The sequence below is a fragment of the Ornithorhynchus anatinus genome, chromosome 3 (genome assembly GCF_004115215.2).
Source record: "Ornithorhynchus anatinus isolate Pmale09 chromosome 3, mOrnAna1.pri.v4, whole genome shotgun sequence".
Taxonomy (NCBI): Eukaryota; Metazoa; Chordata; class Mammalia; order Monotremata; family Ornithorhynchidae; genus Ornithorhynchus; species Ornithorhynchus anatinus.
The window spans coordinates 28,046,082-28,071,136 of record NC_041730.1 but is presented as its reverse complement, the minus strand read 5'-3'; positions in this window follow the sequence as shown (position 1 = coordinate 28,071,136).

Here is a 25,055-nt window from a genome sequence, read left to right as displayed (position 1 = left end):
GACTATGCCATTTTCAGGCCTATTTGAGAATGCAACAACAAAAAAAAGATTTCTTCCAACTCTGCAGAGAAAGACCAACACCCTAAATCATTGAATCTCTCATACAAGTGTTCATACATATAGATGCCTGGGTTCTGTGCAATAATTTGGTTAATTTTGAACTGTACAATAATAATAATCATTATTGTGGTATTTATTAAGTGCTTACTATGTGCCAGGCACTGTACTAAGCGCTGGGGTGGGACTCACAGTCTCAACCCCCATTTTACAGATGAGGGAATGGAAGCAAATAGAAGTGACTTGCCCAAGCTTACACAGCAGACAAGTGGTAGAACTGAGATTAGAACCCATGACCCTCTGACTCCCAGGCCCGTGCTCTATCTACAATACCATGCTCCTTCTCATAGTATAGACAGTATAGGCAGTCAATATTGAAAATTCAGATAAGGTGAGCTTTCTTGGCTTGCAAGATGTCAACCTAATGCTAGTTAATTATATTTTAGTTTCCAAATAAATTCAAGTTATATTGAATTAGAAATTCCAAAAATTATGAATAATTCAATACATGGTTAGGAGAATTTGCTACATAGGCATCATTTGGGAATATTGCTATTGTTCTAAATTCGGTCAATTTTGTACCTTGTTCACAACTCAAAATGTATGCAATATTCTTTTAATGTCACTATTTCCATTTAATCTCTGATAGGCATTTGGGAGACACAAGTAATATGGATTTTTATTTCAATCTATAACTACTTTAAAAAATAATCCTTTAAACAGTAGTTGTATGTAATACACAAAATCTACACACATACATAGTCCCAGCCAATATGTCATTTTGGTCTTTTCTGAATTCAATTTCATTGAATTTATCTAATAGTGAAAGTATAATTAGTGGCATCTCTACTCTGAACATCAATTCAGGGACACCATTTCAATTTGATGCCTTAGACTGATGTTCCTTTAAATTCTTGTGTGTTTTTCTTTTTCTTCCTTTTTTTTCAATCTGAAAGATGCATCAGATCCCTCTTGTATTCTTTTTATAAATCTGTTTCTTTTGTTTACTAGAGGATAGTGTGAGTGGAGAAAGATATCAATTTCATTATATTGATATTATATTATCAATTGATATTAAGATATCAATTCTTAAAAGAATGTGCATGCTAAGCAGTTAATAGTCAAGCCCAAGGTAAACAGGTTTATATATGAAAAAAAAATGTCTCCACTGTAAATTTTAGAAATGACTAAAAATCTGTAACACACTTTTCAAGGAAAGAATTATGAGGCTCCTTCCCTGAAATTCTAGATTGACTTAGTAAAATCTGCAAAACCATGAATATATTCTTATGGAAAAATGTGTTGAGGCCGTTTCATTTATTTATGTTAAAATAAAAATCTCTCCATATGTATAATTAGATTCCATATTCTCCATTCAGACACACTACCTAGCTATTCTATTTCCCTTCAACACCTCACATCTTGCACTTTGCTCCCATGCCAATCTCCTAACCATAACTTGGCCTTTAATTCTCCTTCCTCTGATCCATTGTTCACCTCTGTATCCTAATCCAGTGGGCTCTTTTTCAGCAAAACCATTATTTCTCTTCTCCAGAGCTCCTCCAAAAAGGCACTACTCATCTAGAGGAGATAAGAAATAGAGTTGCCTAATGAAAAGAGCACAGACCTGGGAGTCAGAGACCCTGGGTTCTAATCCCGACCCAGTAATTTGCCTCCTTTTTGACCTAGGGCAAGTCACCATGTTTTTAATGGTATTTCTGAAGTGCTTTCTTTGTGCCAGGTACTGTCTAAGTGGTGAGGTAGATACAAGTTACTTAGGTTGGACATAGTCCATGTCAAACATGGAGCTTGCAGTTGTAATCCTCATTTTACAGATGAAGTAACTGAGGAACAGAAAACCTAAGTGACTTGCCAAGATCACACAGCAGACAAGTGGAGAAGCTAGGATTTAGAACCTAGGTCCTTCTTACTCCCCAGGCCCATCCATTAGCCCCTGCTGCTGAAGTCACTTCACTTCTCTGTGTTTCAGTTTCCTCATTGTGTGAAATAGGTACCTAATATTTGCTTTCCCTCCTTCTTAGATGTGAGCTTCATGAGAGAGAAGGACTGTTACACACTGTGATCTTGTGCTTAACCAAGTCTTTGGCACATAATGAACACTTAAATAATCAGTGGTGTTTACTGAGTGCTTACTGTGTGCAGAACATTAATTCATTCATTCAGTAGTATTTATTGAGCGCTTACTATGTGCAGAGCACTGTACTAAGTGCTTGGAATATACAATTCGGCAACAAATAGAGACAATCCCTGCCCAATGACAGGCTTACAGTCTAAGATTGGTGGCTACTGAGTCAGCATACTGTTCCAACAATGCTTCCCCAATTCCTTTAAAGGTCACTGAGCCTGTACTAGTGGAGAGGGGATGTAACAGGGAAAGCAACAGGGTCAGGCTTCAATTATTCCACCCACAATTATTTAGTAGGTAGGGTTTGCTAAATCAACTCAGTGTTTGAATGGATTACACTTCCTTGGGAAATTGAAGGAAGTTGTGAAGAGTTTGTAGAACATATTCAGTATGATTGTGCTAAACCAGATGTCTAGAACTCTTTATAAATGAATTCTGGATAACCCATAATGGACTTTAGAAGCAGCATAGCCAAATGGGTAGAGCGTGGACCTGGGTTCTTAATCTTGCCTACACCACTTGCCTGCTGTGTAATCTTGGGCAAGTCATTTACACTGTACTAAGCTCTTGGGACATTACAATACAATATAATTGGTAGGTACAATCTTTTCCTCCAAATTCACAAACTTATTTATTAATAGTAATAATGATGTTGAAAAATCCATCCCAGAAGTTAACAAATACCACACTTGTTATTAGGAGGCATTCTCTGATTAATTCTTTCATGCTGCCAATCATATCCTCCAAACAACTTGGAAGATGTCCATTCAGTTATATCCATTAAAGCCAGCTTGACTTCTCCTTTAGACTCTTAACTTCTCAAAGATAGTTTCTATAACTTCCTTATACTTCTTTTTTATGACCACCTTATCACTTGTGCACCAACTCCACACATAGTCACACCCACCTATGGCATCTCTCTACATATCATCAAACATACCTTTTATTTAAGTACTTACTTTAACTACATATTGATTTTTCCTTGACCCTCAATCCGTAAATTATTTTGTGTCTGTCTCTCTCACTAGTCGGCAGGCTCCTAAGATGATTGAGGGCAGAGAGTGTGTCTTATGTCTATTTTACTGGTCCAAAGGTTTAATATGGTGCTCTGCTCAATAAATATTATTCATTGATTTATGGATTCATCTAACAAAGTAGGAAGCGGTTATATAGCTTGACAGGGCAATGGAAAAACAAATGACCATTCCAAAATAGTGAAAATAATGAGGCAAGATGTCAAAACACTACTGAATAAGAGAACTGAAAAGAGATTGAGAATCAGAGGCTGCTCATTCTGGTAAATTCTGATGAAATGATCAAGGCACAGGTTGGCAACTTTGGAGGATGAGGTTAGCCATGAGGTGCAGAGATACATAACATATGAGTGATTTTTTTTTAACAGGTCACACAACAGACTAGTGGTACACCTGGAATTAGAATTCAGCTATCCTGATTCTCAGGCCATTTTCTTGGAATGTTGCTCAGCATACATCTCTTTTCTCCTTCATCAACTTTAAATTATATATTATAAAGTCTTTATTCATATTAGTATCTGCTTCTCCCCTCTAGACTGTAAAGTCATTATAGGCAGAGAACATGTCTGCTAATTCTGTTGTATTGTACTTTCCCAAGTGCGTAGTATGGTGTTCTGCCCACAGTATGCACTCAATAAGTAACACTGAATGACTTACTGAATCAAACAAAAAGTTAAGGCTCTCCACTGACTTTCACATTTATGTATCTTCTCCTTCACATTTACTTTCCATTTCTCTTCACTCACTTCTAGCTAACTGTACCTAGCATCTCCCACTTTTATCCCTTCATCTGTATTTTTCTCTCAGCCTGAAACTCCCTTCCTTCCCAAAGCCAACAGATCACATTCAAAGTACTACATTTAGTGCCATCCTAAAACCTCATCTCTCACTAAGCTTTCCTAAGCTAGTTTCAAGCATCTAAGTCATAAAAACCCAACAGCAATATCCAGCACTTGTGCACTTAATTATAGCAATTCTTTTTTGTGCTGTCATTCATTCAATAGTATTTATTGAGCACTTACTGTGTGCAGAGCACTGTACTGAGCTCTTGAAAAGTGAAATTTGGCAACAGAGACAATCCTTACCCAACAATGGGCTCACAGTCTAGCAGGAGGAGACAGACAACAAAACAAAGCAAATAGGGATCAATACCATCAAAATATATAAATAGAGTTAGAGATATATACACATCATTAATAAAATAGAGTAATAAATACGTACAAATATACACAAGTGCTGTGGGGAAGGGAAGGTGTTAGAGCAGATGGAGGGAGTAGAGGCGATTGGGAGGGGTGGAGGAGCAAAGGAAAAGGGGGAACTCAGTCTGGGAAGACCTCCTGAAGGAGGTAAGCTCTCAGTAGGGCTTTGTAGAGGGGAAGAGAGCTAGTTTGGTGCATGTGAGGAGGGAGGACATTCCAGGCCAGAGGTAGGATGTGGGCCAGGGGTTGATGGCAGGACAGTTGAGAACAAGGTGCTGTGAGGAGCTTAGCAGCAGAGGAGTGGAGTGGATGGGGTGGGCTGTCGAAGGAGAGAAAGGAGGTGAGGTAGGAAGGGGCAAGGTGATGGAGAGCTTTGATGCCAATAGTGAGGAACTTTTGCTTCATGAGAAGGTTCATAGGCAACCACTGGAGATTTTTGAGTAGGGGAGTGACATGCCCAGAGTGTTTCTGTAGAAAGCTAATGTGGGCAGCAAAGTAAAGTATAGACTGAAGTGGGAAGAGATAGGAGGATGGGAGATGAGAAAGGAGGTTGATGCAGTAACCCAATTGGTACATGATGAGAGATTATACCAGCAAGGTAGTTTGGATGGAGAGGAAAGGTTGGATCATGGTGATGTTGTGAAGGTGGGATCAGCAGGTTTTGGTGACAGGTTGGATGTGTGGGGTGAATGAGAGAGCAGAGTCAAAGATGACCGCAAGGTTGTGGGCTTGTGAGACGGGAAGGATGGTAGTGCCATCATTCATTCATTCATTAATTCAATAGTATTTATTGAGCGCTTACTATGTGCAGAGCACTGTACTAAGCACTTGGGATGAACAAGTTGGCAACAGATAGAGACAGTCCCTGCCGTTTGACGGGCTTACAGTCTAATCGGGGGAGACGGACAGACAAGAACAATGGCAATAAATAGGAAAGTTGGGAGAGTACAGGGTTTGGGAGGAAAGATAAGGAGCTCAGTCTTGGACATGTTGTGTTTTAGGTGGTGGGCAGACATCCAGGTGGAGATTTCCTGAAGGCTGGAGAAGATTCGAGACTGGAGAGAGGGAGAGAGAACAGGGGAGGAAATGTAGATTTGGATGTCATCTGCGTAGAGATGATAGTTGAAGCCATGGGAGTGAATGAGTTCACCAAGGGAGTGAGTATAGATGGAGAACAGAAGGGGACCAAGAACTGACCCTTGAGTAATCCCTACAGTTAGGGGATGGGAGATGGAGGAAGAACCCGCTAAGGAGACCAAGAATGAACAGCCAGAGAGATGAGAGAAGAACAGAAGAGAAAGGAGTCCATGAAGCCAAGGTGGGATAAGGTGTTGAGGAGAAGGGGATGGTCGCCAGTGTCAAAGGCAGCTGAGAGGTCTAGGAGGATCAGGATAGAGAAGCAGCATGGCTCAGTGGAAAGAGCACGGGATTGGGAGTCAGAGGTCATGGGTTCAAATCCCAGCTCTGCTACTTGTCAGCTGTGTGACTGTGGGCAAGTCACTTAGCTTCTCTGTGCCTCAGTTACCTCATCTGTAAAATGGGGATTAAGACTCTGAGCCTCATGTGGGACAACCTAATTACCCTGTGTACCCCAGCGCTTAGAACAGTGCTCTACACATAGTAAGCGCTTAATAAATACCAACATTATTATTAGAGTAGGAGCCATTGGATTTGGCAAGAAGGAGGCCACTGGTGACCTTTGAGAGGGCAGTTTCAGTGGAGTGGAGGGGATGGAAGCCTGATTAAAGGGGGTCCATGAGAGCATTGGAGTTGAGGAATTCGAAGCAGCGAGTGTAGAACACTCACTCTAGGAGTTTGGAAAGGAAGGGTAGGAGAGAGATAGGGTGATAACTGGAAGGGGAAGTGGGGTCAATAGAGGGGTTTTTTAGGATGGGGGAGATGTGGGCATGTTTGAAGACAGAGGGGAAGAAGCCATTGGAGAGGAATGGGTTGAAGTTGGAAGTTAAGGAGGGGAAGAGGAAAAGGGTGAGAGGTTTTATAAATTTAGATGGAATGGGGTCCGAAGCACAGGTGGAGGGGGTTGCACTTGAGAGAAGGGAGTACATCTCTTCAGGGGACACTGCTGGGAAGAATGGGAATTTAGAGGAGAGGGTTGAGAGCAGGGGGGATGGGGAGGGGAAGGGATGACTTAGGGGAGCTCAGACCTGATGACGTTAATTTTTCTAATGAAGTAGGTGGCCAGACCGTTGGGGGTGAGGGATGGAGGAGGGGGAGCAAAATGGCGCCTGAGGAAGGAGTTAAATGTCCAGAACAGAGTATATGTCTTTCAATTATATAATCAAATATTTCCTTCTAATACTCATATTTTCATGCCCGAGTAACCATTAGAGTGCAAATTCTTATGAACAGGGAATCCTTCAGTTGCTTGTTTTGCCATTTCCAAACAAATAGTACATTGCCTAGCATCCTGTGGGAACTCAAGAAATACTATTACAACTACTATTACTATTACGACTGCTAGCACTAATAGAAAATACATCTCTGCTTTTGACCCTAACTGTTCCAGCAGAATGTTTTAGGATAACATAATGTTCAAATGAGTCTGCTCCTTCTCAGTAAGAGGGTGTTTCCAGCTGTTTAGTTTGATGAATGTCATATGGGTTATGCGAAGTTATTAGGGATGAGGGCAAGCAATACAATGGTTTCTTTCCTTAGATCAAAGGCTGCCTAAACCACAGGATATGCCCACCTCTCACTGCTAGTTTCAATAATCCCTTTTGGTGCCTGAGGAAGGAAGGCAAGTAATTCAACAATATTTACTGAGTATATTACTTGCTCAGCATCACTGAGGTAAGCGAAGAGAAAGAGGAGGTATTTTATAAACATAGAAACTGAACAAGAAAAGCTGCAGAGCAGAAACAGGACCAATGCTCTGCACATAGTAGGGGTTCAGTAAATGATTCAGTTTAGGATAGATGAAGATGATGTCTAGAATTATGAGAATAAGAATGATCATAAATCATCATTGATGACCAGTCATATTTTTTGAAAATGTACTGTGTGCAGAGCTGTACTAAGTGCTTGGGAGAGTGTAAGAGAGTTAGTATATATTTTCCTTACCATAATAAGCTTTCAGTCTAGAAGCAGAGACCGACATTAATATGAATAAATGAATAAAGGATATTCACAACACATGTGCTGTGGAGCTGAGGGAGGGGAATAAAGGGTGTAGTCCAAGAGAAGAGGTGGTGCAGAAGAGAGTGGGAGAAGAGGAAATGAGGTCTTAGAAAAAGCCTCTTGGAGCAGATTTCTTTCAATAAGGCTTTGAAGGTGGGGAGAGTGATCCTCAGTGGGGTCTGAAAAGAGAAGGCATTCCAAACCAGAAACAGGCTGTGGTCAGGAGATCAATAGTGAGATAAACAAGAATGAGGCACAGTGAGCATCCAAGCACTAGAGGAGTGAAGTGTGCAGGCTGAGCTGTAGTAGTAAAGCAGCGAGGTAAGGTGTTGGGGTAGGGTGATTGAATGCTTTATAGCTGATGGTCAGGAGTTTCTGTTTGATGTAGAAGAGGATGGGTAACCACTGGAAGAGTGGAAAAACATGTACTGAACATTTTTGTAGAAAAATGATCCAGGCAGTTATGTGAAGTATGGACTGGAGTGGGAGAGAAAGAATATGAGGAGTTTAGCAAGGAGGCTGATGCAGTAATAAAGCAGGAGAGGATAGTTCTTGGTTTAACATAATAGCAATTTAGATGGCAAGGAAAATGTGAATTTTAGCAATGTTGTGAAGATCAAAATGACAGGATTTAGTACCAGATGGAATATGGGGTTGAATGAGAGAGATGAGCAGAGGATCACACTAAAGTTATGTGCCTTGTGAGTCAGGAAGGATGGTAGTGTTGTTTACAGTGATGGGAAATTTGAGGAGAAAAGAGTTTGGGTGGGAAGATGAGGAGTTCTGTTTAAGACTTGAATAAATTTGAGCTGTCTGTCATCAAGCATCCAAGTAGAGATGTACTGAAGGCATGAGGAAAAGTGAAACTGCAGAGAAGGAGACTGATCAGGGCTGGAGATGAAGATTTGGGAATCATCCACATAGAAATGGTAGTTGAAGCCATGGGAGTGAATGAGTTCTTCAAGGGAGTGGGTGAAAATAGAAGGGGTCCCAAAATTGAACCTCAAGGGATTCCCAAAGATAGGGTGTGGGAAGCAGAGAACGAACAGGGGAAGAGACTGAGGATGGTGTTAATGATGATGATGGTGATGATGATAATGGTTGATGATGATGAAGGTGATGGGGGAACCAAAGAAAGTATTAATGTAAACACAAATCCTACTCTCCTGCCTAATCCTGGCTCTGCCACTATGATAATCCAGATGCTCTTTTCTATATCCATAATGTCAATATCTTCCCCTATCCTGGTTATTTATGTCACTCCATGATGTATCTATTTATACACAGCTGAGAATTTTAAACCTTCTGCATAATCTTGTGGCTGCTGGTACAGTCTTTTTTATGGTATTTGTTAAGGACTTACTATGTGTCAAGAACTATTCTAAGCACTAGAAAAACTAAAAAAACATGGCCTAGTTGAAAGAAGATGGATCTGGGACATAGAGAACTGAGTCTGCCACTGCTTGCTCTGTGACCTTGGAACAATTAACTTTTCTCTTCTTCAGTTTCCTTATCAATAAAATGGGGATTTAATGTCTGCTCCCTATCCCTACTTATAATAATAATGATAATGTGGTAGTTGTTAAGTGATTACTATGTGCCAGACACTGTACTAAGCTCTGGGGTAAATAAAAGTTAATCGGTTGAACACAGTCCCTGTCCCACACAGGACTCATAGTCTTAATACTCATTTTACAGACCAAGTAAACTGATGCATAGAAAAGTGAAGTGACTTGCCCATGATCATATAACAGACAAGTGGTGGATCTGGGATTATGAGCCAGGTCCTTCTGATTCCCAAGCTACGTGCGGTTTACTTAGATTGTGAGCCCCTTGTGGGACATCGATTGCTTCCAACATGATTATCTTGTATCTAGCTCAGTGCTTGGCATAGTACTTGGCACATGCTAAGCAGTTAACAAATACCATCATTGTTATTATTAGTATTGTTATAATTAAAATAGCTGAAGTGGATACTAGCTAGGTTGAAATACCGTGGCACTAGGACTTAAATTTAGTCAGCAACCTTGCTAGCTATGATTGTGAGAGAAGGTTTAGAAAAAGTATTCACAGAAGCAGCATGGCTCACTGAAAAGAGACTGGGCTTGAGAGTCAGAGGTCATTGGTTCTAATCCAGGCTCCGCTGCTTGTCAGCTGTGTGACCTTGGGCAAGTCACTTAACTTCTCTGTGCCTCAGTTACCTCATCTGTAAAATGGAGATGAAGACTGAGCTTCACGTGGGACAGTCTGATTACTCTGTATCTACCCCAGCACTTAGAATAGTGCTTGGCACATAGTAAGCGTTTAACAAATACCAACATTATTATTATTATTGTTACTATTAAAAACTTTAAAGAATTGCGCTGATTGGTTGAGGAGGTTGCTAGTGATATACAAATTACACTGAATATTTACATGCATATTAGTTGAAAAAAAGAGTACCTATAGTCAAATTGAAGGCAACTTGCACTTTCATCCATCTGTCCAAAAACTGGGTGAGCATGCATTGATTAAAATAAGGAGCAGCACACTCTTATGTAATGTAGCACATCTTGATGTCATATATTACAGACTGATGCTCTCAAAATTGGTTGTCGGTAAGAGCAGAAGGCAGAGGGAAATAGCATATAGGCACATCCGTTTATTCATCAGTATAAACAGACTGGAATTATTTACTATTTGTAGTGTCAGAGCAAATATCTTCATGAAAGCATATTCACACATTTTCACTGACAGCACAACAATATCAGCATTATTCCAGCCAAGGGAGTAAAATGAAAGTGGATATTAGCCACACAAGGCTTTGGGAATGTAGAAAATAGACTTACTAGACAAAGTGATAGGTATCAACAGTTCACATGCCCTGTAGAGAGGATTCAATCTATGAAAAGAAGCTTATCTAGATTGCCAAATCTTTTATAATGTTCCCTGGAAATGAAAGTATCTGACCCTCCTTGCTTAATGTCTTTCTAGTCCCTAAGAACAGAAAGATTCCTCGATGTGATTTAACCATTTTCACACCTGTTTAGAAAACTAAAGGTTAGGACGTGTTTAAAGCAGTTCTCTGTGAATGCTTCCTCTCAACCTGTAGTGTACTTTCTAGTGGGCATTCATGATAGTGTGGTGTTTGAAAACCTGTGCATCTATTGATGCTAGACGTTAATCCACCTTTTTCCATTTCAGCCACAGAACCGCTTTTTATTTCACTGCACCCTCCAACAACCTATTGCCAACAAGAAAAAAAAAACCCAAAAAATAAACCCTGTTATATTTTGTTGTATTGGTTCATTGATTCAGAATCCCATTTACCTTACTGTACATATTAAAGCAGATAGAGATGACAGGAATCAGAAACACAGAAACAATCTAACAGAAATTTATAAGCAAAATAATTCAACGCAGACTTTGCTTTTCCAATCTCTGATCAAGTGTCTCACCTTTCAAATGTATCCACTGTGCTTGACTTCCCTAAATTTTCTTATGTCCATAAAAAGCATTTTCCTATACTTAGGAGTGAAATGAACAGTCTTTAAATTTGGTCCTTTTATTTTTTTATTTTTATTTTATTTTTTCCCCTGAAACAATGTAGTGTCATCCCACCCCGAGCATGAATAAGCTCCTTATATTCATTAATAACATCTACTTATTCTACTGTACTCTTTCGAGCACTGAATATAGTGTTATCTGCACAGAGTAAGTGCTCAATAAATACTGTTGATTGACTGATAGACTAAGGAGCTCATTTACACACCTGGCCAAGCTAACAGTCCTTTCCCTATCCTCTTCATATATTCCTCTATACTGTAAGCTCCTTGTGGCCAGGGATCATACCTATCAACTCTTTTGTACTGAATTTTCTCAAGTGTTTAATAAAGTGCTCTTCATACAGTAAGTGCTCAATAAATACAATTGATTGATTGGTCGATGACTAGTGTCCTAGGTATCTGTTTTCCACAAAAAGGCATCCCTGTATTTTGTAAATTCACAATAATCTCCCCTGATCTTTTACTGGAGTCTGTTTTTCAATAACATATTTTACTTTCTGGGAGAATGCAATATGTATTTTAGCCTCTCATTTCAGCCACACCCATGTACACATATCATCTTCTAATAAGGATATATTGGTTATGGATTTTTGAACAGATAAAAGTATAATGCACTTATATTGTAGAAGTGAAAAAAAAACCCTTTACCCACATATCCACTTTTTCGTCTGAGTTTGACAGCTTCTATAGCTCAAATGTACCAGATACATGCATAAACACACCACTAGTACTCACTCTCTGCCTCGTAGTCACCATTTAGCAAGTATGGTAGTATACAACACAGCAAATGAGTATATATTAAGTTGAAAAATAAAAAACTTTTTGAAGTGATTATTTTTTCTTGTGGAAAAATGTGCTCTTTGTTTTGGAACATAAATTCACTTTATAACTATTTAGTGTATTGATATTCTTTTTTTAAGGTATTTTTAAGCACTTACTATATGCCAGGCACTGTTCTAAACACTGGGAAGATAATGTTGGTATTTGTTAAGCGCTTACTATGAGCAGAGCACTGTTCCAGGCGCTGGGGGAGATACAGGGTAATCAGGTTGTCCCACGCGGGGCTCACAGTCTACATCCCCATTTTACATATGAGGTCACTGAGGCCCAGAGAAGTTAAGTGACGTGCCCACAGTCACACAGCTGACAAGGGGCAGACCCGGGATTCGAACCCATGACTCTGACTCTCAAGCCCGGGCTCTTTCCACTGAGCCACGCTGCTTCTCATGAAGATAATCAGGTTGGACACAGTCCCTGTCCCACATGGAGCTCATAATCTTAATCCCCATTTTACAGATGAGGTAACTGAGATGCAAAGAAGTGAAGTGAATTACCCAAGGTCACACGGCAGACAAGTGGCAGAGCCAGGATTAGAATCCAGGTCCTTCTGACTCCCAGACCTGTGCTGTATTCACTAGGCAACACAGCTTCTTATTTCCCGCTTTGCTAACTTCAATAATTCCCAGTGACTGCTCACCAAATGCAACAATTATAGTTCTTTCACAGCAATAGGTGATAGCCCATGGAATTATAACATATGAATTGTGTCATTCTGATGCATCCCGTACTCTAACAACCCAACACAGATTTGACAAGAGTCACAAACACAATGACATTGCAAATATATTTCATACCAAAACTAGAATGTTTATTTTATTACTTCTGAAAACGACAAAGCTAGATACACTTTGATGGCTATTTATGATTTCCAATTTAATTTTTATAGAATAACATATGGCATTTTGTACCCTAGGTTGTATGAATTATGTTAACTAGATTCTTCATAACAATGACATTGTAATATTTGTCCATCTCCTTAAAAACAAAAATGACTTTTTAGTCTCTAAGCAAGTAATAAAATTGCTATTTTCTTTTCTCTCAAGAATTTGAAACTGGGATGACTGTTTAATATTTGACAAGCCCAAATCTAATATTCACTGATTATCGTGGAGAAAGCTTTAGGATATGTTAGAGAGCTCAAACTATAGGAAACAGAAGATTGGATGAGTAGATATGTTTTTTTCATATAAAGGAAAATGTTGTGCTCTGAATTTTTTATATGAAATGAAGCAAAGTGCCTTTCACCTGAGGTCATTTTGTATCCCTTAGGAAGAGAAGGGCTATTTTGTAATAATCATACTATTAATAATTGCGATATTTGTTAAGAGCTCACTATGTACCAAGCACTTTACTATGTGGTGGGATGGATTCAGAATAACCAGGTCCCACATGGAGCTCACTAAGCAGGAGGGAAAACAGAAATTGCATCCTCATTTTGCATATGAGGGAACTGAGGCACAGAGAAGCTAAGTGATTTGCCCAATGTCACCCAGTAGATGTGTGGTAGAGTCGGGATTGGAACCCATGTACTTTGTCGCATAGGCCCATGCTCTTTCCACTAAGCCACATTGCTTCTCATAGTGCCTTTGGAGTATGATGCTGTACTTTTTGAGTGTTAAATTAATTGACCTGGACAACATCTTATGTTCATTAACGTGACTAGTCCCACACAATTAAATTCTCTTCTCAGTTTCAATGCACCACAATGCAGAGTGTTGTATGAATGAAAAATCTATCCTTTTTTTTCATTTTTTAGTAATCTTTAGTTCGAAAACTACTAACAAAATGCAAAGCATTACTTAATTACTTGAAAAGGTGAAGGCAATCCAGCTTTGCCTGTGACAAATAGGATTGGGATGGTCTTTTGAACAAGCAGCCTTAGAAAGATAGTAATAGAAAGAGGCAGAATCAAATTGGCCCCACACATTGCAATTAGAGCAGGGTGATCTTGTACGTGTGCAGGACATAAAGGAGAGAGCTGTTCAGCTAATAGTCTTTTCAACCACAAATTGTCACATGGAGGAAATCTTTCTTCCAATAGTTTCTTCTTAGAATGCAGATATGAACATCATTATTCCCATCAGTAGGTAAAAATTCCTTCTTAAATTAGGACAGACAGCCCTGGTGAAAATTCATAAGGGCTACTTGATCTCATTTGGAAGCAGTGAAAGTAGCAGCCATAATAGTAGAAACATTTCTTGAACATCCACTTGATATACTAGGCTTCTATGACAGATTGTTGTACTTTGTACTACTTCCTGTTTATCAGGTGAAATACTTCAAGATGATATGATAGTGGCTGCTAATTTTTCTTCTTCCCAGGTTAATTATTCGATATCCAGGGGATGGCATAGGGAAAGAGGGAGGCAGAACCTGCTGCGACGCTTCATAGGAGGACGGAGCTGACGACTGGGGAAGGTCTATGCCTGGGGGAAATAATAATAATGTTGCTATTTGTTAAGCGCTTACTATGTGCCAAGCATTGTTCTAAGCACTGGAGTAGATACAGGGTAATGAGGTTGTCCCACGTGGGGCTCACCAGTCTTAATCTCCATTTTACAGCAGAGGTAACTTGAGGCAAAGAGAAGTCAAGTGACTTACCCAAAGTCACACAGCTGACAGATGGCTGAGCTGGCATTAGAACCCATGACCTCGGACTCCTAAGCCAGTGCTCTTTTCAATGAGCAATGCTGCTTCTTGATTGTCCTCTGGAACCCATGCATGCGATTTCCTCCAAATCTGAATACCTCCATCCCAGCCCTCTTTCCTCCTCTTCTAAATGTTGTGACCAGTGAAAGATCTGTTTCCCCCTTTCTGAAGGCCTAGCAGAGCCAATCAGATTATCATAGTCATATCCTCTTCTCTGTGTGTGTGAAACTGTTTTAACTCTTCTAGGACAGGGGGATTATTTAATATAGCGAACAAGTAATTTGTAGAAGAAAGTCCGCCTAATATGTGAGTTACTTATCTTTAAACTGTTACTTCCCCATGCCTGTACACTGTTTTAATGTGTTTATCCTGCTAAATTATAAGCTGCTTGAGTGCAACAATCATATTACTAACCCTATTTTACCTTCCCCTACACAGAGTAAGTGTTTAGTAAATATTATTGATTAATTATTTTAATGTCATAAGTGCCTAGATAGAGCTTTGGCTTACATATTTATATCTGATAAATTTTTTCAGCCCGTGTTCTTTAGGTAGGAACAATATTCCGACTGTCTGCTTTTAAAGCTGTTATTTTATTTCTTCTTTAATAGGAATCTGTTTCTTACAAAGGATTCATCTGTCAATTGCTCTTCAGTGACTCCAAGGTCTTTTAAGATCTCCAGTTAATTATTTGTTTGAAAATCTCCTTAGAAAATGAACTTTGGACTAATTTGGAAAGTATTTTTTCCAAAGGTATCGCTAACCTGGATTGTTATTCTCTTCCTTTTGAATTTCTAGTTAGCTCTTTTGAAAAGTTAGATTTATTTTTATAAGTCCTGAATCACTTATTGGAGGTCTAGGAGAAAAAAAATCTGCAGTTCTTTAAGAAGAAAAAAAATCAAAAGACACTTTTGTTCAAGTCCAAAGAATGAAATAAAACCCATGAGACCTACATCAGATAGAAAGGTGCATCATAATAGTCTAAAAAGAATCCAATATTACTTCATTTGATATTATGCTGTGGTGCTTTTCTCCTTGTGTTGAGGTTTAAGATTATGCCTCAATGTATTGAACCTACTCCATAGGTATTCTTGGCAGAGGCTGATATAAAGCAGGCAGTAAAAGCATTTTCAGAATTGCAATGATGTTTGCTAAGCACTCTCAGACCCATCTAAGGGCATTTTTCTTTCTGAATCGTATGCTATGGTTCGGCTGAATCACCATCTCTAATACGAGAAGAGAATATATAGCTTTTTGCTACAGCTGCTGTTGTCAATGTAAAATTTCCATTGCAGGTACAAGATCAGCATAAGATGATCAATGGGATAACTATTGGGGATCTGACTCCATTATACATATGCAAAGAATGAATGACTGTGAAAAGAAGTACCCTTTCAGGTGGAATCTGGCAATAAGTCACAGGGAAATGAGCTTGGTGACAATTCTAGCTGAAATTTCACAAACCTATTTTTAATGGATTTTCTTTGCATGCTAGGCTTGGCAGTTTTATGTTATCTTTTTCAGAGTTTAAAGTAAAAAATCTCCAGTGTCTATGGCAGTGTGTAAAATGGGTGTTTCAAATGGCTAGTCTCCAGAGAGGAAATATGTCAGCAAAAACAGGGTCAAGCAATCTTTATGAAATTACAGATCAACACTTCTCTGAAAAGTTTAGCATACCTTAAAAGTAGTGTAATATTAGTTACTAAATGGGGCAGAAGGCTGATATCGTAGAATGGTGATTAAAATAAGGGATTGTTTTCTTACTTCATTGTTTAAAAAGTTCAAGAATGCAGCCAAAGATTTGCCTAGAGAATAAAGAATGTTTTAAAATAAATGTAATAATAGAGAGTTTCATTTTGGAAAGAAATTATCATTTGTAATTGGTTGTACATATTTATATCTTTCTGTGATTTTAATTTAAATGTCATTTCTTCTTTATTGGACTGTGGACATCTTGAGGAAATGAGCATATTTCATCTATTAATTTTAGTAATCCAATTCTCACTCTATAGCTCCAGAAATTAGCATTGTTTGTAGTGTATCCAGCTGCTGACTTCTGCTCAGCCTCAAGAGAATCCAAGACCAAGAACATAATGTACTACAAATCTAAGCCATGTCAAAAGACGGCCTTTTCTCACTGTGGCAAAGTGGGTGGTGTATACTTCCCCATCTGCATAGGTGTTCCTGTAAGCTCCTGGGGCTTGGGTACTAGCAAACCATGGGGACACTCTTTCATGCATGGAAAACCTGAGCAGCTGTGATAAACACAGGTTTCTGGAAGTCTTCCATGTATGAAGCTAGATACCCAAGGTTTGGTATCTAGCAACCAAGTAGGAGGTTGACAGAGGGACATCTGAGTGTTAACTAAATCCAAATTGTCTCTGCTTTCCTCACCCCAACCAGGTCCACAAGCTGGGGACTTCTATGTCCTATGTTCTGTCCCAAGCTGCATAGGAACAGATTCTTGATAATACAATTTCCCAAAGTATAAATGAAAAGTAAGAGTGGGCTGCAGAATTATCTCTAGACATTCATTTAAGTCTGGTAGTGAAACAGAGTCTTAAAGGTTACTTTTAATCTTACCACAGTATGACCAACTGTGCATGGGACTGATGGCTAACAAATCACATCACATTATAACCATTCAGGAAAAAATATAACAATGTGCCAGTTTTGTCCTGTGAAAGTGAATGTTTAATTTGACTAAGGAATCTCTTCCCATGCATGCAGCCTCTTTAAATTCATCTAGGCCTAGAATCATTCATAACTAACATTATTTAGTCTTGTCCTTTAGTTGAGAAAGAATTGGGACTCCAGAAACATCATCATAATGTATAGAGGGATAGCTGTCCCACTTCCAGGAATATCCATGGGGGATCCAAAATGTCCAGCATTTCTGTACCTGATATCACACTAGTAGTAAATTCTCAACTCTATTAGGTTTCATTAAAAACTGACATTTATCCACTTGCAATATTTATTTATTGTAATAGGTTGCTATGGTTTCTTGTTCCTTAAAAAGATATTGTGCTAAAATAAACTCAAAATGTTAGCTTTTTAATCAAAACAAGTCTAATGTAACAGGCATTGGGAAAGCACAAAAGCCTTAAGTAGGGATCTACATGAGCTCTTTGTGGGAAAATAAAGAATATTACAGAAACATTAATATGATGTGAGGAATTGTGCAAAACGGGCTTGCGATAATAATGGAAACAAAACTGAGTATTGGGCAGTCAGGTTAATTTCAAAGCAAAAGAGAAAAAAATAGTCAGGCGAAGGGGCCAGCTAAAGTAGACTCTATTTCAAGGAAAAGTGCTCCACTATAGAAAATTGGTTTTGCCCCCTTCTGTAGTGCAACAAGTCAAATGATTTGAAATACAATGCCTAGAGTGGATAGACATGATACTATTAACTATATCTCAAAGTATAATTGAAAGTTATTCCACTTAGTGTGAAAATTACATATGGTTGGCAAAATTATCTGTAGACATACATTATAGTAGTGAAAAACCAGGTTTGAAAGTGACTTTTAATCTTACTTCAAAATGACCAAATGTGCATGAGGGTGGCAGACTAACAAATCGCATCACATTAGGACCATTTGAGAAAAAGATAATAATAGTAATTGTGGTATTTGTTAAGCACTTACTATGTGCCAGGCACTGTTCTAAGCACTTGGGTAGATACAAGGTAGTTGGACAGGACAAGTCTCTTTCCCATATAAGGCTCACAATTTTTTAATCCCCATTTTACAGCTAGAAGAACTGAGGCCCAGAGAAGTGAAGTGACTTTCCTAAGGTCACAGAGCAGACAAAGTGGAAGATCCAGGATTAGAACCCATGACCTTCTGACTCCCAGGCCCATGCACTATATACTATGCCATGCTGCTTCAGCATGCAGCATGCAGATTTAACCTGGTGCAGTTTCATCCTGTGAAACATTTTCTCTGTGCCTTTTGAACATTTTAAATAGATTCTACCATAGTTTGAGTTATTTTTCTACTGTGGCTACTGTTCTGGAGTAAATTGCTCTGGTAATATGTGGGGGAGTGGCACACATTCATACAAGGAGATCAGGATACCCAAATGCATGGGAATTGGTATCCACACATGTTGCAGGACTGGAGAGAACTAACAATAATAATAATGATGGTATATGTTAAGCGCTTACAATGTGCAAAGCACTGTTCTAAGCACTGGGTTACATACAAGGTAATCAGGTTGTCCCATGTGGGACTCACAGTCTTAATCCCCATTTTACAGATGAGGTCACTGAGGCACAGAGAAGTTGTGATGCCCAAAGTCACACAGCTGACAAGTGGCAGAGCCAGGATTAGAATCCATGACCTCTGACTCCCATGCCTGTGCTCTTTCCACTAAGCCACGCTGCTTCTCTACAAACCCATTAGCCTCAAATTGTCACCAGCCTCAATCCCCAAGGCAAAAATGATAATATATCAGCAATGACAGTTGAATTTACAAGTATCAGCAGTGCAATCCAACTTTATAAACTTAAAAACATCACTATTTACTCAGAAATAATATAGACTATTTTTAATCCAACTGTTGTAATAATCATAGTAATACTAATTGTGATATTTGTTAAATGTTTATTGTGTTCCAGGCACTGTATTAAGTGCCAGGGTGGCTACAAGCAAATTAGATTGGACACAGTCTCTGTCTCATGTAGAGCTCCCACTATTAATCCCCATTTTACAGATGAGGTAACCTTTGCACAAAAAAGTGAAGTGACTTGCCCAAGGTCACACAGCAGACAGGTGGCAGAGTTAGGGCTAGAACCCATTACTTTATGACTCCCAGGACCATGCTCAATCCACTATGCTATTTAGGTTGGGCATCCTCTGCAGTTAACTTTTGAACAGCCTTTGCCACTTTCCCTTCTTGTTTTTACTCAATAAAGGAGGTAGAAACTGTTTGCCTGGATGATATTTGCTTCAACATTTTAAGTAGGTTCTATTGTTGTAGGCAAATCATTAAAATTCAAACTATCATGGAAGATTCAAATGGAATTATATCTAGCATCTATCTTGTAAGAGTGTCCTTTTATCCCAGACTCTTTACAAATGCTAAATAGTATACCATATGCTGGAAGAGAAACTAATCTAACACGGTAAATTGTTCTAACTACTGCCTATCAACAGGAAAAAAAGAGAGAATGAATTAAAAACAAAAAATGCACTTGTTATGCATACAATAACTGTAGCCTGAGAACCACTGGATGCAGAAAGACCCATAGTAGTCCACAAATTCTGTAACAAAACTCTAGTAACCACAACTAAGGAGCTGTTTTGTTTCTTAGTCCTTCTGATGCCGGTAAAGCATCAGAATCAGGCTTCTTTATTATTTACTACCATTGTGAGAAACTCACAGATGTGTAGAGCTCAAGATATGTAGTTATCTCTACTAAGTGAAAGAAAAATGATAAAGCTCAAACTCCAAGACCTTAGATGTCTCAGATTAATTCCACCTGATTACATTCTGCCTATTCTGGTTTTTTGTTTAGTATGATTTAGTAAAACGTAAATGTTAAAATATCATTTATCCTTTTTAATTAACTAGACAGAAATCAAATGCACTACAATATATCATAATAGTCTTCCTTTCATTCCTTTGGGAGATGCTAAAACAAAATATCTTTAAACCTTCTATGTCCCAAATGCACTTTTTTTTGTGGACATGAATTTTCATATCACAGGAGGGAAAATGAACTGTCACTCCTGACAGCTACTTGCTATATTGCAAATTCTAAGCATCATTTAAAGCAACATTTGTTATATACCTTGAGTAGATAATATTGATTGCTTTATATTTCATAATATGCCAATCTCCAACATTTTCCAGAATCTAAAACTAAAATGAAAATTATTTTCATTTCAATTATGTATAATCAGTATTTCAAAACATATGCAAAACTTATTCAAAAATTTCCAGGAACAGTGAACAGGGTGGTATTCATAGTACCATTAAAATCAACTATCACCTCTGCATTAATATGCATTTTATTAAGTCTTGGAACCTGTGCTCCTGGATAATAAAAATGTCCTCTGAAAAGCCTATGAAAAATAAAGTATTAAGTAATTGTCTGTACAAACTAAGCTAGATCCTAGGTATCATGAATTCTATTCCCTATCCTATACTCTCTGTACAGAACTCCTTGGACTGTGAAAGTGTAATGTGTTTCCCTTTTTGGAATGGGATTTAGTGATCATTCATAATGGGCACACTTGAGGTGTTCTGGTGTAAGTTCAGGAAGAATGTAAGAGAATCACCAAAACTTCCAAATGGTTATTTTATAAAATATCCTTAGCATGTCACTTACAATTTCCATTTTCATTATAAATCAGCAGCAAAATGTACCTCCTATCTGTGGTGTAGTAAAACACAGCTGTTTCCATTTGCTGTCCCATCAGATTCATTCTTTCATCATTCTGTGTTGGAATTGAATTGAACCCTATTGTCACTCTGAAAAAACAGGGCTACTGCTTTTTACTGGCAGGCAGTCCTAATCCTTAATCTCTCTCTCTATTGTCTCTCTCACAAACACAGGATTGAGTCCATGAGTACTTACCATTGTTTAGTATTTAAGTTGATCTACATTTCAGTATATGGAATAATACTTAGCAGCTGCAGATTCCAACTGGATGAACTAGGTAGCAGTAAACTCTGTCTTGTGAAGGTAATGGCCTCTAGTGAAAAGACACTTAAATTACTGGGTAATATTTTCAGGTTTTCTTCTGTCATATAGTAAAAGGGTTTATCCCCACAAGTCATTTAATTTGTATTTGTTCCTTAGTCTATAAAGGCTTCCAAAATGATAAATCAATCAATGGCACTTATTGAGTGCTTTCTGTGGGGAGAGCGCTCTATACCAAGCACTTGGGACAAGGTCACCTGCATATAACTAAGGTAAAAATTATATTTTACATCATTATGATCAATCAATCAATGGTATTTATTGAAGGCAAAGCACCAAATACATATGATTTTTGAAAATCCTAAGAAAGAGTGCTTCACAAAAATGAAGTATAACTGTAATCAATCATTCCACCAGTTGGATTTATTGAGTGTTTACCATTTTCAGAGCACTTTACCAAATACTTGGGAGAGCACAATACAATAATGTTGGTAGACGTATTCCTTGCCCACAAAGAGCTAACAGCTTAGTGTAAAATAAAATCATTAGCACTCTCAATAATGGCTACAAGACACTCTTAGACTTAGAAAAACACCATGTAACTACCACCTTCCCTTACACCCCTCAGGGTCCCAGTTATCAGACTATTTTGGCTATTTGTTCATGTTCTGTTTTAATGTTTCATCACTCCTGTTTTGTCCATCTCCAATCCTTCTCCCCACTTAAACTTTTAGATTGTGAGCCCAATGAGGGACAGAGACCATGTTTCATTCCCACCTGAGTATTTTCTCCTAGAACTTAGTTCAGAGCTCTGAATTGAGTAAGCCCTTAATAAGTACTATTACTACTATTTACTATATAAATCATTCTCTGAGACCAATAAATCAATGAATGATATTTCTTGAGCACTGACTGTGTACAGAGCACTGTACTAAGTGCATGGAAAAGTACAATAAAACAGAGTTGGTAGTCATGTTCCCTGCTCTTAAAGAGCCAGAGCCTAAAGAAGGAGACAAACATTAATAAAAATAAAAAATAAATTAAGGATATTTACATAAGGCGCTGTGGGTTCTAAGGAATGGGTGAATAAAGGCTGAAAATCCAAATACAAGGGCAACACAGAAGGAATCTCATTGTGGATAGGGGATGTGTCTGCTTAATTTTACACTGTACTCTTCCAAGTGCTCAGTATAGTACTGTGCATACAGCCATTCGTTCATTCAATCGTATTTATTGAGTAAATTTATTCAAAAGTACTATTTACTCAGTAAATACGATTGAATAAATGAATGAATCAATCCATCATATTTATTGTGTGTTTACTGTGTGTAGAGCACTGTATTAAGCATTTGAGGGAGTACAATACAAATGAGTAGGTAGACATGTTCGCTTCCAAGAAGGATCTTCCAATTTAGGTGGGGAGGTAGGCATTAAAATACATTACATATAGGTACATATGTGCTGTGGGACTGAAGATAGGGTGAATAAAGGATACAAATTCAAGTGCAAGAGTGAAACAGAAGGGAAAAGGTGGAATAAGAACTTAGTCAATTAGGAATTTAAGAGAGTACAGTACAATGGAATTAATAGACAAAATCCCTGTCCTCAAGGAGTTTACAGAGATATATTGCAAAGCCTTTTGGGCTCTCAACAATAACTACAATGTCACAAACGCTTAAGAGAATTATCAATTTAGGAGGAAGTGTCAGGAGAAAACAAAAAGTAAGAAGATTACATAAAGGGCTGGATTGGTAAGGGCTATCTGCAGCTCATACTAGACTTGATCCCAGCTTAGCACAGGTTCAGTCCTCAAAATCTTAGTGTTTTATGGGGTGTCTCGCAGTTTTGAAGTTTTAGACATGTATGCTTACCCAGTGGGCTGCTGCTGGTATTTGTTGTTCTGGGAACTCTGTTCAGTTTTGAAAGCCTTAGGTCCTATGTAATAAACACAAACCATTTGCCATATCTCCCTTAGAATAATGATAACAATAAGTTTAGTATTTGTTAAGTGCTTACTATGAGCCAGGCACTGTACTAAGAGCTGGGTAGATATGAAATAATTGAATTGGACACAGTCCGATCCCACATAGGGCAACCAGTCTCAATCCCCATTTACAGATGAGGAAACTGAGGCACAGAGAAGTTAAGTGATTTGTCCAAAGTCACACAGCAGACAAGTGGTGGAGCAGGGATTAGAACCTAATCCTTTTGACTCCCAGGCCTGTACTCTATCCAGTAGACCATTCTGCTTCCCTTGTGCAGTGAGATTTAAATAGAGATCCTTGAGTCCTGTGACGGCAGGGAATTTCTTATCCAGCTTCCTGGAGCCGGCCAGATATGGGTTTAATCTGTCTGATTTGACTTCTGGGAACTTCAGGTTGCCCCAAGCCTATGCAGACTTTTAAGGTCAAATTCTGTTCCATAAAAACTCTGGTAGTTATACCGAGTTCATACATCTTATTGGAAATGGGTGGTACGTATTGTATATACCTGGGAGATCTAGCTCAGTAATACCTAGACTTGTCTTTAAGTAAAAAAAAAAAAACTGTTAGGAAAACTTTCTTCTAATCTGACATGTTTGGAGGCTCAATTTTCCTACACCTAAAATGGTAACAATGGTTTGAAGATGTTACATACAGATCCTATAAACCTAGAGTGTCAAAGGACCATGAGCGCAAAGTGGGAATAGTAATTAGGAAACTAGACCTCTGACTGTAATAGCAAAAATGTGTTGCTCAAAAATCAGTGGATTTACTGTGGCTCTATTTTAAAAATGCTTAGTGCATATCCTGTCATCATGAGTGCTGCTTGACAGATGAATTTGCCACCAAGATAAAAGATAATCATGTTTTTAAAAGTATCCTAAGAGAAAATGGAAAGTACTGAACAGGTAATGGAGATTTATCTGAAATCAGATCTAGTAGAGGCCCATTAATATTTTCTAAGATTAAGTTCTTCATTTCCTTATAAATTGCAGCAGCAGTAGAGATTTAAAAAACATATTTATTTTCAGATGGTATTTTCCCACTGTGATCAGAGTAATAGAAATAAGGAAAGATGGGACTAAGTGCTTGGAATGAATGTAAACTAATAGTACACATTAGTAATATGCTAGTAAGTAAGCTAGACTGTAAGCTAGTGCCTTACTCAGATATCATATGCATTTGTTGAATTTGATTATTGCAGAGAAATTGAAGTATTTTAATAATCATTGATTGGGCTATCCTTGATTATTTTTTTTTGTAAAGGGTACTGAAATAAACATCTCTGCTCTACTACCTATTGATTCATGCTGATATATTTACCCACATTTAAAGTATATTACATTTTAAATGCATCAATATAAAAGTGACTATTGAATACAGAAATGGAATGGGATATTTATGCAACGGAATTGAAGTGCTTTCCCCTTCCTCTTCAATTTCAAGGTCTTGAAGTATGGTTACATTCTAAAGAGACCTGGTGAAATAGCATAGTCTAATTATAATCAAAAATCCTCCAACTCTAATATAGTCTTTTTTAAAATCAAAATATATGTATCTCCCCTCCTCCTTTCCATCATTCCTAAAGGCAAATTTTATCTGAAATTTGATGAAACAGTGGCATTTAGTTCTTTTAATATCCTTTTCCTGTAATAGTCTGTTAATTGATATTATGTCTACATCATGAAGTTGTAGTGTAGTGAATTTTGGGGTAGAAATTTCCATTTAGCACTGATTTATTTCAAGTCGGAGTTTCCACCAAGAGCCAAAGCACAATGGCCACCTTTGTATTGCATGAATGAAACTCTTCA